The 12,214-nt window shown below is 42.2% G+C and overlaps 2 non-coding genes across 2 annotated transcripts; both read right to left on the reverse strand.

The window, feature by feature from the left end:
- Positions 1 to 7,487: 7,487 nt before the first annotated feature.
- On the reverse strand, positions 7,488 to 7,562 carry TRNAP-UGG (transfer RNA proline (anticodon UGG)). The gene has a single exon. It is a non-coding gene; the product is annotated as a tRNA-Pro (tRNA).
- Positions 7,563 to 7,812: 250 nt separating this feature from the next.
- On the reverse strand, positions 7,813 to 7,886 carry TRNAF-GAA (transfer RNA phenylalanine (anticodon GAA)). The gene has a single exon. It is a non-coding gene; the product is annotated as a tRNA-Phe (tRNA).
- Between the last annotated feature and the right edge of the window lie 4,328 nt (positions 7,887 to 12,214).

Here is a 12,214-nt window from a genome sequence, read left to right on the forward strand (position 1 = left end):
TTCATGAGGAAATCACCTGACAGAGAGAGATGCCCTCTCGCTAGAGAGAAGAGCGGACTGAAGCTGCTTTGCCGAAGAGAGAGCGAGAGAGAGGGATGATAGGGACTCTGAAGACGATGCTTCAACGGGATCCTTTGGGTGGTTTTCTTAACCGGACAGACCTTCACTTTCAGCGGATCATGGCAGGGGGCTCTATCTTCGAATCCAGCCAGCTACGTGGCCTATTTACTAGGAAAAGCGAGAGTCTCCGTCGTCTGCGAATCTATTGCTTTCATCGAAATAAGGAAAGGCTTCTCTTAGGATGCGAAGTGGAACCTCTTTGCAGACCTCTTCCCATTCATCTTTCCTTTGGGATGAAAAAATTCTGCTCTATTGAATAGTAGTAGGGTCTTAAATAAATACCTTCCTTCGCGGTGAAAGCCTAAGCCCTGCCTTCTTTCTTTTCGAAGGGAAATGTCTTCCCAGCGAGTTCATGTTATGGACACTTTTCTTTTCATCAGCGAGATAGAAGGGGCTTACTCTTGAATGAATGCTTATGTTGGAATCGCTAAGCTGATGTGCCATTACAGGGATATGGTTTCATCCTCTGGCTATTATCGACTCGGGAATGAACGAAATCGCTTCACTTCAAAGTGGAGGTTTGGGGTAATGATGGACTGACAGATCAGCTCCAAGGCCTGAGTGCCTAGGTTGCAGTGGTAATAGTCGCTGCCGATGAGTTCCAGCTGCCAGAGTCTTCGATAAGAAAGAGGAGTCTGAGTAAACAGAAGTGAGATCTTTCTTTAGGTATGAATCAGACGGTGAGAAGATCTAGCAATCCTAGAACAGGAACGTAGTGAGAGGGGGAGCTTACTTAGCTGATAGCAAGCTCATTGAAAGCGAGTATTAATAGCTAAGCATCTAGTGTTAGCAGCGAGTCAGCAAAGTGGATTGCATGCAGGTAAGCAGATTATGCTTTACTAGAAAAGAAGATAGCTTTAGTAAAGCTCTACTGTTAAAGTATAGTGCTGAGTTAGGAATGAACCCTGATAGGAGGTAGCAGTAAGGGGAGAAGCCGGAAAGGAAGAGTAAGAAAAAGAAAACTTTCTTTGTATTCTATCGCAAAAGTGTCTTATTATATAGGATCAGTATAGACCGGGCTCCATCAGGGAGAATAAAAGAAGGAGTTCCTGCTTCTATCTTTGCTGCTAAAAGAAGGAATGGGATTTCGCACCCTGGCAAAGCGCATCAATTGCAGTACAGTACAATAATAGAGTTGTTGTTATTCCGGGGCGCTCTCCAAAGAGCTCGATGGAGCCCCTTTCTTTTCCCGTAGTGATGTGCTACTCGGCTCACACAAACTTTTCAGAACGATTAACAAAATATGGTACATGGATTTCGTAGTCTACCAGGCTGGCTTTGGTCGTATAGAAATAAAGATATTATGGCCTTTGTGATACAAAGCGAAGTCAATTTCCGAATAAGGGATCTTGATCTTCATTTATGCTCGCGAGGAACTATTACGGAGGTGTGGCCTCAAGATCTAAAGTCCCCCGAAAGCCTTCCGTGCCAGATCACTCACCTACTTAGCCGGAGACAAATGATCAACAAGCAGAGCCAGCTCCACTAATTCACCTTGTAATAGAGTCAATCTTGCTAGATCGGCCACAGTTACCGCCGGCTCAGCTCGACCAAAGCAAAGGAAACCTTGGTTCTTTCGGAGCTGGAAGATGGACTGAGAGTGAAACCTCTCTTTAGGCCGCTCACTCTGTATTCGCTCCGCCCCTCTTTAGCTTCAAGGCACCATTAGCGAGTGCAAGTCCCTTTCCCTCAGTAGGCAAGCCGAAGGAGAGGGCTTTACAACGCCTCATATTCGAAAACGTCCGGAAATACCCTATCTGTTTACAGAACACGCAAAGACACTGGATGGGCAATCTCTCATCAAGGTGGTTTCCATTGGTTCCGCTATTTACTAAAATGAATCGAGGAGAGGCTCGACTGAAAGGAGATAAGCCGGTTAACACCCTTAACCACTCGGAGCCCCAGAAGGTAGTAGAACGTACGTCCCCTCGGCAAGGGGCGGGCGGGAAGGAATAAGAAGTATCGAAAGCTGGAGTATTGAATGAAAGCTTTTTTTTCAAGCTGAAAGGAAATTTTTCTTACCCTGCATTCAAGCCAGTAAGCAGGGTCAAAGGATGGGGAAGGGGAGTTTGAAACACTTTACATCTGTCTCTTTCCAAGCTGCTCTTTCATAAGCTGTGATGGCTCTTTTTTTTGAGTCGAGAAATCCCGCTGGGGCTAAACTCAATCAGTATGCATTAAAGACGGGCAACATAAATAACTAGTAATCAAATGGAGTGGCTCCACTGCTCAAGTAGTTCCGCGAGCCCGCCAATAGAGTAAAGAATAATAACTTGGCGTAGTGATCAGCTAAAATACCCATTAAAAACCCAGTACTAGGGCGAAGGTGGCGAATGGCATAACTGCTTCTTTCCTTTTTTACGGATAGAATCAACTATTGTTGAAGAAGCCCATGTAGGCAAAAACTTGAAAGATTCTCTTCTCTTGAGTCGAATGCACAGTCCAGGGGGGTCTTTGGCCGAGCAAAAAGAAAGGTCGGTTCACCCCCTTTCTAGGCCATATAATAAAATACTATTTGAATTTCTTGTATGGATTGATAAAATTCACGAAATGGCATAGGAGACTGTTAGCTGCTGGAGGATGTGAAAAGCAGCTTTATGCTCATGAACCAGAAGGCCGAGTTTAATTAATAGAAGGCGTATAGCTTTCCTCAGGCTGGAACGCGTACTTGATTCCGGGTGTTCACCTCTACCTTTTAGCCTGTGAAATGAAAGCAGTCTAGCCAAGCCCCGAAGTCACTTTACTCTCTTGATCCGAATCCCTTTCTGGTGAAATGAAAATTCCACTGCGCAACACACTTGGAGTTCGAAGTGGGATAGAGATAATGAGCTCTTTAGTTGAACTGGCTGCTATCTTTCTAAACAGTGGTTTTCTCTTTGATACCCTCTCGTCCCTTGCTTCTTTGAAAGTGCTTTCTCGATCAACTATCTNATTGAGTGTCTCCGGATGACTGTATCTTTCTTTACATTCTCGTAAGCACAACCACACTATTCCCATTCCTCAAGCTCGTCAGCATACCTGCTTAATGAAATAGTGAAAAATGATTTGTTGAGCATCTTTGTAAAGAGAAAGCGCTTGATCAACTTCTGGTAGAGGGGCCCCCCAGAGAGCGACAAAGAGGCCTTCAAACGCACAACAATTTCAAATCAAATAATGTCTATATCCTCCTGATGCCACCAGTAGAACGAGAAAGAACCTCATCGGGCATTTGCCCGGTATCCGCACTTGGTCTCGTCTTAGTCTTTATTAAATACACCGCTTGGCCACTCTTCACCTTCACTCACGAAAGCCAACAACATTGACATAACATAACCCATTCCTCTAAGCATGAAATGAAAGGGCTTCACCTACCTATATAAATCAGCTTCGGGAAGTCATTCCATTCATTCCAGGACGNAAAAAAGAAAGGTCGGTTCACCCCCTTTCTAGGCCATATAATAAAATACTATTTGAATTTCTGGTATGGATGGATAAAATTCACGAAATGGCATAGGAGACTGTTAGCTGCTGGAAGATGTGAAAAGCAGCTTTATGCTCATGAACCAGAAGGCCGAGTTTAATTAATAGAAGGCGTATAGCTTTCCTCAGGCTGGAACGCGTACTTGATTCCGGGTGTTCACCTCTACCTTTTAGCCTGTGAAATGAAAGCAGTCTAGCCAAGCACCGAAGTCACTTTACTCTCTTGATCCGAATCCCTTTCTGGTGAAATGAAAATTCCACTGCGCAACACACTTGGAGTTCGAAGTGGGATAGAGAGAATGAGCTCTTTAGTTGAACTGGCTGCTATCTTTCTAAACAGTGGTTTTCTCTTTGATACCCTCTCGTCCCTTGCTTCTTTGAAAGTGCTTTCTCGATCAACTATCTGACTTGAATGAAGACAGTAAACCATCATTTCTTCTTCTCTTATGAGATTTCTAGTCTTAGAGTTGCTTGCTTTCCTCTCCGTTCCGTGTCGAGGAAGCGTGTATTTGAGTCGAGTTAGCTAGTTATAGAGTCAAGAGCGAGAGTTGATAACGATAATGTCTTTTCTTTCTAGCTAGCTCTCGATTAGGGTATGACCCAGGAGCGGTAGACGAGGCTTTCTCTGTTCACGACTCCGGTGATATTGAATTGATCTTTGGCTTTAGCTGGGCACCTTGGCAGGTTCTAGTTACGTCGGAAAGAAAAAGAGCTCTGTAAAACTTAGTCTTGCTAAGACCTTCTTTGGCAACTTCTCGCCATGCCATATCAAAAAAAAGACATGAACGAAGGAGAGAGAGAGCGATGCTACTCATGATGATCTCAGCTGCTTTGAGAACTTTCTCGTGGATTGGGTTTTGTGAGCAAGGAAGGTGAAATAGAGAAATCTCATTCAATATAGTAAGGCGAATCGCCCGGTTCCATTAGTACCAAGAAAAGAATTTTACGATAAAAAATATCCAGAAAAAGAAATTGAAATCAAAGAGGTGGCTTCTAAAATAACTACGTTATAGTAGTGTAAGCCTAGTAGCCTCCTTAAGAAAGAAAGAATAGATCAATATGCCATGCTTCAGTTAATAGGTCGCGTAGCCAAGCTAGTACAAGTAACGGTTGAAAAACGTTACGAATATCAACCAATATTAGATAAGAGGGGTTCTAGAAGTAAGGTAATGCTTAATCTGAAAAAAGACCTGGTATGCTTAGAGTGGAAAAAGGGCAACCCGGCGTTGTACTAAAGTATAACCGGAGCATAAAAGCGGGTTCAAACCAAGGGTTAGAGGCACCTGGTCCACCAACAACCCCAAGAAGGAGGGCATCTCACCTTGATCTCAGTGAATGCTAGCCACAAAAGCAGTTAATGGAATCAGCCAATCGTGGCACAAGTCCCAACGAGAAGAGGAAACCCCATCGAAGAGATAGAACTACCTTGGCCTATTCCCAACCCTATCTTTCAATATCGGTGGATCCTAGGGATCTTCCAACTAGAATTCTCAAGGACTTGAGGCTGCCTCTATTAAAGTAGTTGCTAAATTGATATAGCGATCCCTTGAATCCAATGCATCCATGGAACCAGTCGCAGATTCTGGAGCCAAAGAAGAGTATGGAGATGTCCTTGATCTAGCCTTGAAAGGAGGTCACATTGGATCAAGTCAACCAATTACGATAGTAAACCCTTTCATTTGTTGAAGCCCCTCTGTATTCCAATTGCAAAACTCACGCTGGTCTTAAGCCAGCGTTGAGTGTCTCCGGATGACTGTATCTTTCTTTACATTCTCGTAAGCACAACCACACTATTCCCATTCCTCAAGCTCGTCAGCATACCTGCTTAATGAAATAGTGAAAAATGATTTGTTGAGCATCTTTGTAAAGAGAAAGCGCTTGATCAACTTCTGGTAGAGGGGCCCCACAGACAGCGACAAAGAGGCCTTCAAACGCACAACAATTTCAAATCAAATAATGTCTATATCCTCCTGATGCCACCAGTAGAAAGAGAAAGAACCTCATCGGGCATTTGCCCGGTATCCGCACTTGGTCTCGTCTTAGTCTTTATTAAATACACCGCTTGGCCACTCTTCACCTTCACTCACGAAAGCCAACAACATTGACATAACATAACCCATTCCTCTAAGCATGAAATGAAAGGGCTTCACCTGCCTATATAAATCAGCTTCGGGAAGTCATTCCATTCATTCCAGGACGGACTGGAAAGCCAGCAAGCAAAGAAGCGAAAGAAAAGAGTAGCACGTTTGGGATCTAGTTCCTGCCTTGCCTTCTAGCTCTCCAAGTGGAGTTGCCAATACCATGAAAGACTTTTTCCATGTATTCCAACCAATCTGCCTTTATTCAAATTGTCAAGCCCCGGTACCCGACTCGAGCAGCAACCAGACTTTTCTTAATCTTATCCCTCCCCTTCTGGCAGGAGAGTCATTAGGGTGAAAAACCTCATGGGAAGAAGAAATAGTGGAGTCTGACATGGAAAAGGACGAGTGAAGTGGTGCACTTGTATTAGTCAAAGAAGAAGTGGTGGCTATAGATGTAATAGAAGCAGGAGGAAGATCACTACAAGTAGGTGGTGTGCGGTATGGAAAAGAAATTTGAGACGTGAACTGTGGAGGAGAATTCATCAGGACTATGGGTGAAATTTTTGTCTCATTTGATGAGGAAGAATTGGAAGTAAAAGAAAATACACTAGAATAAGGTAAGGACTCATCATTCAAAAATGACATGTCGACTGGTATAGACCCGTTCACGACTGTAAATCAAGACAAGGAGATAACCTTTGTAATTTGGCCCATCCCCAATAAACACACAAAGACGGGAGCGAAGGTGGATGGAATTCAGAGGAGTGGATAAAATGGTATTCAGGAAGAAAGAAGAATGATTTAGAATAATAATACATGAGAGTTAGTGGAAAAACCTGCTCACAAAGATGCCATTGGGGTTAAATGGGTTTCAAAATCAAATGAAACCCTGATGGTTCTATCCAAAAATACAAAGCTAGATTGGTGGTGAAGGGGTACACACAGCAGTATTGAGTCGATGATAATGAGACCTTTGCACCAGTTTCAAGACAAGAAAGAGTTAGAGCTATCTTAGCATTGGCTGCTCAAAAAGGATGGAAGGTGTATCAACTTGATGTCAAATCAAATCTGCCTTCAACAATGGTCCTCTTCAAGAAGATAAAGCAACCCCCTGGATTCATTGTGAAAAGACAAGAAAAGAAAGTCCTCAAGCTGAAAAAGGCTCTTTCTTTATGGCCGCTCCAACAGCTTGGTACAGCAAGGTTTATTCTTATTTTATAAGTCAAGGTTTCAGGCGGAGCTGCAGTGAGCCAACATTGTATATGAAATGCCAATCCACATCTGAGATTCTCATTCTCGAACTCTATGTGGATGATCTTATTGTCACAGGCATAAAAACCTCTATTTCATCTTGAAAGATATGATGAGCAGCTTTCAGATTTTGGGTTGATGAATTACTTCCTAGGGATGGTAGCAGTGCTACCTCTGGCATTTTCATCTCTCAAGAGAAATATGCCAATAATCTGCTGAAGAAGTTCAACATGCAGAATTGCAAGGCTGGTCGTAGATCATGCTAACGCATTGGCCACACTAGCTTCCATGATTAGTATAAGGTATTAATATCCGGCCAATAGAGATCGAAGTGAAAGAGGATCCTGCATACTGTTTGGCAATCAAAGAAGGCCAACCTGTAGACAAAGAAGATGAAAAAAGAAAACGATAGTGGCTAGGAATAGGAAAGGAATAGACCATCGTCGGAAAATCTTCAAAAAGGGCTTGTGTGATCGGAATAACATAGTAAAGTAAGCGCGATTTTTCCATTTTCATTTCCAAGAAAGGTTGCACTGCACTAAGTTACTTACGTTTGAGGCTGACTCCGGCCCCACATCAAGGTGACAGGATTCGAACCTATGGCCCTCTGTACCCAAAACAGATGCGCTGACCAGACTGCGCTACACCTCGTCTCACCACCCCGGAGCATATAGATCCACCCGATCGATGAAGACTCAAACCGAACTCGCCCATCCTTTTGGGCACAGGGATGCGAGAACCAATCCGAGTAATCAACCGCTTTTTTTAGAAAATCTGCCTCCAGCAAGACAAGGACGCCAAAAAGCCGTATAGTGGAGGAGCGCTCACATTTTTTTGACTCTTTCACTTGAATTTAAAAATCCGGCTTGCTCCCGGCTACGTGTCCTTTGGACCCTTCGCCCGCTTAGAAGTGGATTCGAACCACTGACACAAGGATTTTCAGTCCTTTGCTCTAACCAGCTGAGCTACCTGAACCACTTTCCTAAAGTATGTTTTCTTCATCGAATAGCGCCCTACCTTACCACTTTACTAGTAAGGGAAAAGCCCTTGACTAATAAGAATATATAGGCTTTTTCGCTTGTTCGTCAAGCTTTCGAGCAGCTCTTTCAACTGCCGCCTAATCCCCCAACATGCTCAAGAACCGAGAGACGTCCAGGGACTGGACGGCCGGAGGGAGCTTGCAACTAGAAAGAAGATAGGCCGGTTAAATAAAAACAAGGCGCAACGGGCTCTCTGCTCCTAGTCACTAAGGAGTGCTATTCGGGGGACTGGACTCCACCAAGAGGTTCTTTCTCTCACGTAATTTCGCCCGCCCCTTTCATTTCCGTGCCGGAGGCAATGGGATTCGAACCCATGATACAATCTTCTTGTATGTCGATTTAGCAAACCAATGCCTTAAGCCACTCAGCCATACCTCCAAGTTGTTGATCGGAATGGGATTGGATGTGCCGGGTTTGGTTGGTTGCCCGAAGGGCTATCTGATCCGATCAACTGCCTAAGCCGTAGCGCGCGTACTCTTCTTCTATGAGCGAGACTCTATCCAGATCTGCCACTCGTTGGGCGACGCCTTCTTTTCTATGAACAGCCCACCACTGAATGATGAACTCTCCAGTTTTCGCCTACGACCCGAGAAAAAACACGGTCAAGCCCTTACCCGCCTGAATGGAATTCATATCTCCTTCGTCTGGTCGAGAAGGGAGAAAGCCCGGAGAACCGGGCTTGCTTACAAAGCTAGCTTACTAAGGAATTTGTCGTTGATTGCACGAGTTAGCCAGCAAACCCCCCTGGCTCATCTCTCTCTCTATAAAAAAAAGCCCTTCTCCTTTTCATAATAATAAGGTAAGCATCCAGCTCTCGATCCCGAGCTACTGCTTCAACAATCAACTGAGCTCAGGAAGTCAGGTTAAGACGTCGACTTATACAGGGGAGATTCAAAAGGATTCCTGTCTTTAGAAGTCAATCCCACTAAACTACACTTGTACGCTTGACATGAAAAGTAGAAGCAAGCAGAGCAAAAGTGCGCCCACTCTGCCTTTCTTTATCTTAGACTTCGTTCTTCAAGGAGACCCATGTGCATTTCCTCTGTTCTGTGCTCTTGAACTCTTGATTCCCTTGTGCCTTTAGTTTAAGTATAGGTCGTCAATTCAATCTATCTTGATGGGATTTTTGCTTCTGTTGAGTAGTATAGAAGGGATTTTTCTAGTAGGTAGCGACAAGAGGCTACATCAATAGCTTTAGCATCTTTTTTTTTAGTTGAAAAGGTCTTTATAGAGCTAAGGGGAAGGTTTGGAACCCTAGTAGCAGAATGGAATCAGTTTACCGAGCTTACTTCCATGCCAACACGAGTAGTTTAACTCATCACTACCTCGTAAGGGCGGGCGTTGAGAATTTTTCTTTTATTGCTATAAACTTTTTCAAAAGTATTCAAAATAGCCTTTGTTTGCATAGTTTACGAATTCTGCTTAGTAGGGACCTAAACACAGGAATGGTTTTTCTCAGAGTCAGACCACGCCTTATGACGAAAGGGGGAGAAACCTGTCGATCTGTGATCAAAGAAAACGATACCTGAAGATTGACAAGCACAAAAAAAGCGATATCTACTATCTATTAATTAATCTACGCTCATTGATGAGACGGCGACATAGAGAGAAGAAAGTATACCCTTGTTAAAAGTAAAGAAGAGATAGAAACTTTTGAATTGGTGGGATTGAGGATGGAATCGAATGCACTTGCGGTTAAGACAGGTCCTGCTTCTCCTACCTAATGCAATTGACCGACCTGCCATCTCTTTCCTTCAATAATGCCTTCGCTTCACTTCAAGACGTTATTTACCTTATAGGAAAAACTACCTTTTTGAATGGAAGAAGCCGAAGGGGGTTTTGAGCGCTGCGGTAATGAGCCGTAAGAAAGATGAGCATTCCTTCCGCCGGCCTTGTTAGGAGTAGGGGAGCGCGGTGAGATAGATAGACGTCCAATCCTGCAGCAGCTAGTTCTCGGCCTTAGTCTTGGGCTGATCTCACACTTCAATCAACCCCTTCGTACTTCGATTCAATCAATCGATCGATCAAGAGGCTAATCTCTTTTTTTTTGTTTGGGCCGGTAGCTAAGTCCTCGCTTTCTCTTGAACAAGCTCAACCTTTCAAAAGAAAGGTGGCGAAGAACCGTTGAACGCTTCAACTCGGCCACTGAAGAAGGCGACGGCTGGGCGAGAGACTAGGCCAACTTACTGCCATGCCATGGTTGAAGCTTTAGGCTCCATAGACGGAATTATGTATTAGGGAGGACACCACTCAGCACCTAAGNTTGAAAAGACAAATTGTCTATCTTTTCTTTCATCTTGAGAGAAATACGATCGGAAGGAGCTAATTCAACCCCCTCCGGTAAAATAAGAACAGCCCCTACATTCAAACTCCCTTTCTTACCATTAGCAAGAACTTGTTTCACTTGCTTATCATAAGGAATTCGAACAACTGCTTCAAATACAGTATCAGGAAGTACCGCTTGTGGAACCTCAATATCCATGGGCTTATTAGCTAAATGGCAATTGGCGCATACAATACGCCCAGTCGCTTCTCGTGGATTTTCATAACCCTGCTGCGCAAAAATGGGATATGCACTTGAAATGGATGTTCGAGTCATGATATATATCATGAGCGGTACGAAAATAGATCGAGTAATCTGTTCCTTTATCCGAGAAAAAGTATTTCTAGTTTGCATGGTCTAATCATTGATCCGAAAATTTCTACAATAAATTGGGTAGGTCGCTCGTATAGTTCCCTATCCACGATTCTGCTTACTGGAATCATTTTACTGGAATGCTATAGGATGAAAATCCCCCGGGTATAAAGTTTTTAATGCTTATGTAGAACTATACATTAAGAAACATTCTAATTTGATTAGATTCATATTGGTGGATCATTTATTAATCATTCACTGAATGATAAATAACTACAAGTGACGGAGATACACGATTTAAATAACGGAAAATCCAATATTTAAAAATAGTATCGAAAACAACTGGAAAAGTGGAAACAAAACCAGATATGATTTGATCATTATGAACAAATCCAAAATCCTTGTATACAGAACCAATCATTAATTCCCAACCGTGGGGTGAATGAAATCCGATACATAAATCCGTTAATAAAAGAATCGCAAAAGCTTTGACTGTATCACTTACGTTATATAGGAATTCCTGAGCCCAAGAGTTAAGAATAACAAGTTCTTCATTACCTAAAATAGAATAACCGCTTAGAATAGCAAAACATATTATATTTGTCGAGAAGTGCAAAATCATATGGATACGATCCTCATTGTGTATCTTGATTAATTGGATCGTTTCTTTGTGGATTCCTATAGGAATCTTTTGTAGATGTATTTTCGAGTATTCCTTGATAAGTTCGTCCAAGAAGAGGATTTCCTCTAATTCTATGAACTTTTCTAAAATACTTTTTTCTTGAATATCATTCAAAAATATTTCGGATTGATCAGTATTCGACCAATTAGTAACCCAAGATTCCATACTTTTAGTAAATAATGAGAGAGAAATCCAACATGACAAAAACACTATAGATGCAAGATACAAAAGAGGAATGAATGCTTTCTTTTTTGCCATTTTTCGTCTGTGAATTATTAATTAACCCACTTCATTCGTAGACTCTATGTGATCGAATATTTCTTTTACCCATGAGTTCTAGACAAGGTATCAAACCTATAAATCTATTTTATTTGTGATTTTGTGTGAATCTAGAACGAATACAAAAATAGACTACGACTCCGCTTCGAATTCGAATCAAGAAATGAATATTATTGATATTTTGAAACGCTTTTCTATAAAAATATATAATATTTTGAAAAAATTCCAACGATTACCCATATCCAAGAATAGAATAATTGAGAGAAAGATATTGTGATGATAAAAAAAATGAGTGGTAAAACAAGACAGAGATGGACCAGTTATCATTATTAAGAAAACCCATTATTGGTTAGTAATGGAACACAAAAGAAAGGATAAATTATAAATTAAAGGGTCGATTGACAAAAATAATTTACACGATAAGATTTATCTGCATCTATCGGCTTTGGCTCGACTGAACGTTTTGATGAAACTTCAGTAAAATTATGTTATATAAAAAACAGGAATTTTTTCCCTCTTGCTGAGAAAGCATTCATTCTTCAGCCCATTTCCTTCCTTTTCTCAAAAGACTTCAATTGGTACAAAAAAAAAATAGGCCAATTGGGCGGCTTTTTGTTCAATTTCTCGTGAAGTCAAATTTTCATCAGTACGGGTCAACGGAATATCC

This window comes from Primulina huaijiensis, chromosome 9 (genome assembly GCF_012295235.1).
Source record: "Primulina huaijiensis isolate GDHJ02 chromosome 9, ASM1229523v2, whole genome shotgun sequence".
Lineage (NCBI taxonomy): Eukaryota > Viridiplantae > Streptophyta > Magnoliopsida > Lamiales > Gesneriaceae > Primulina > Primulina huaijiensis.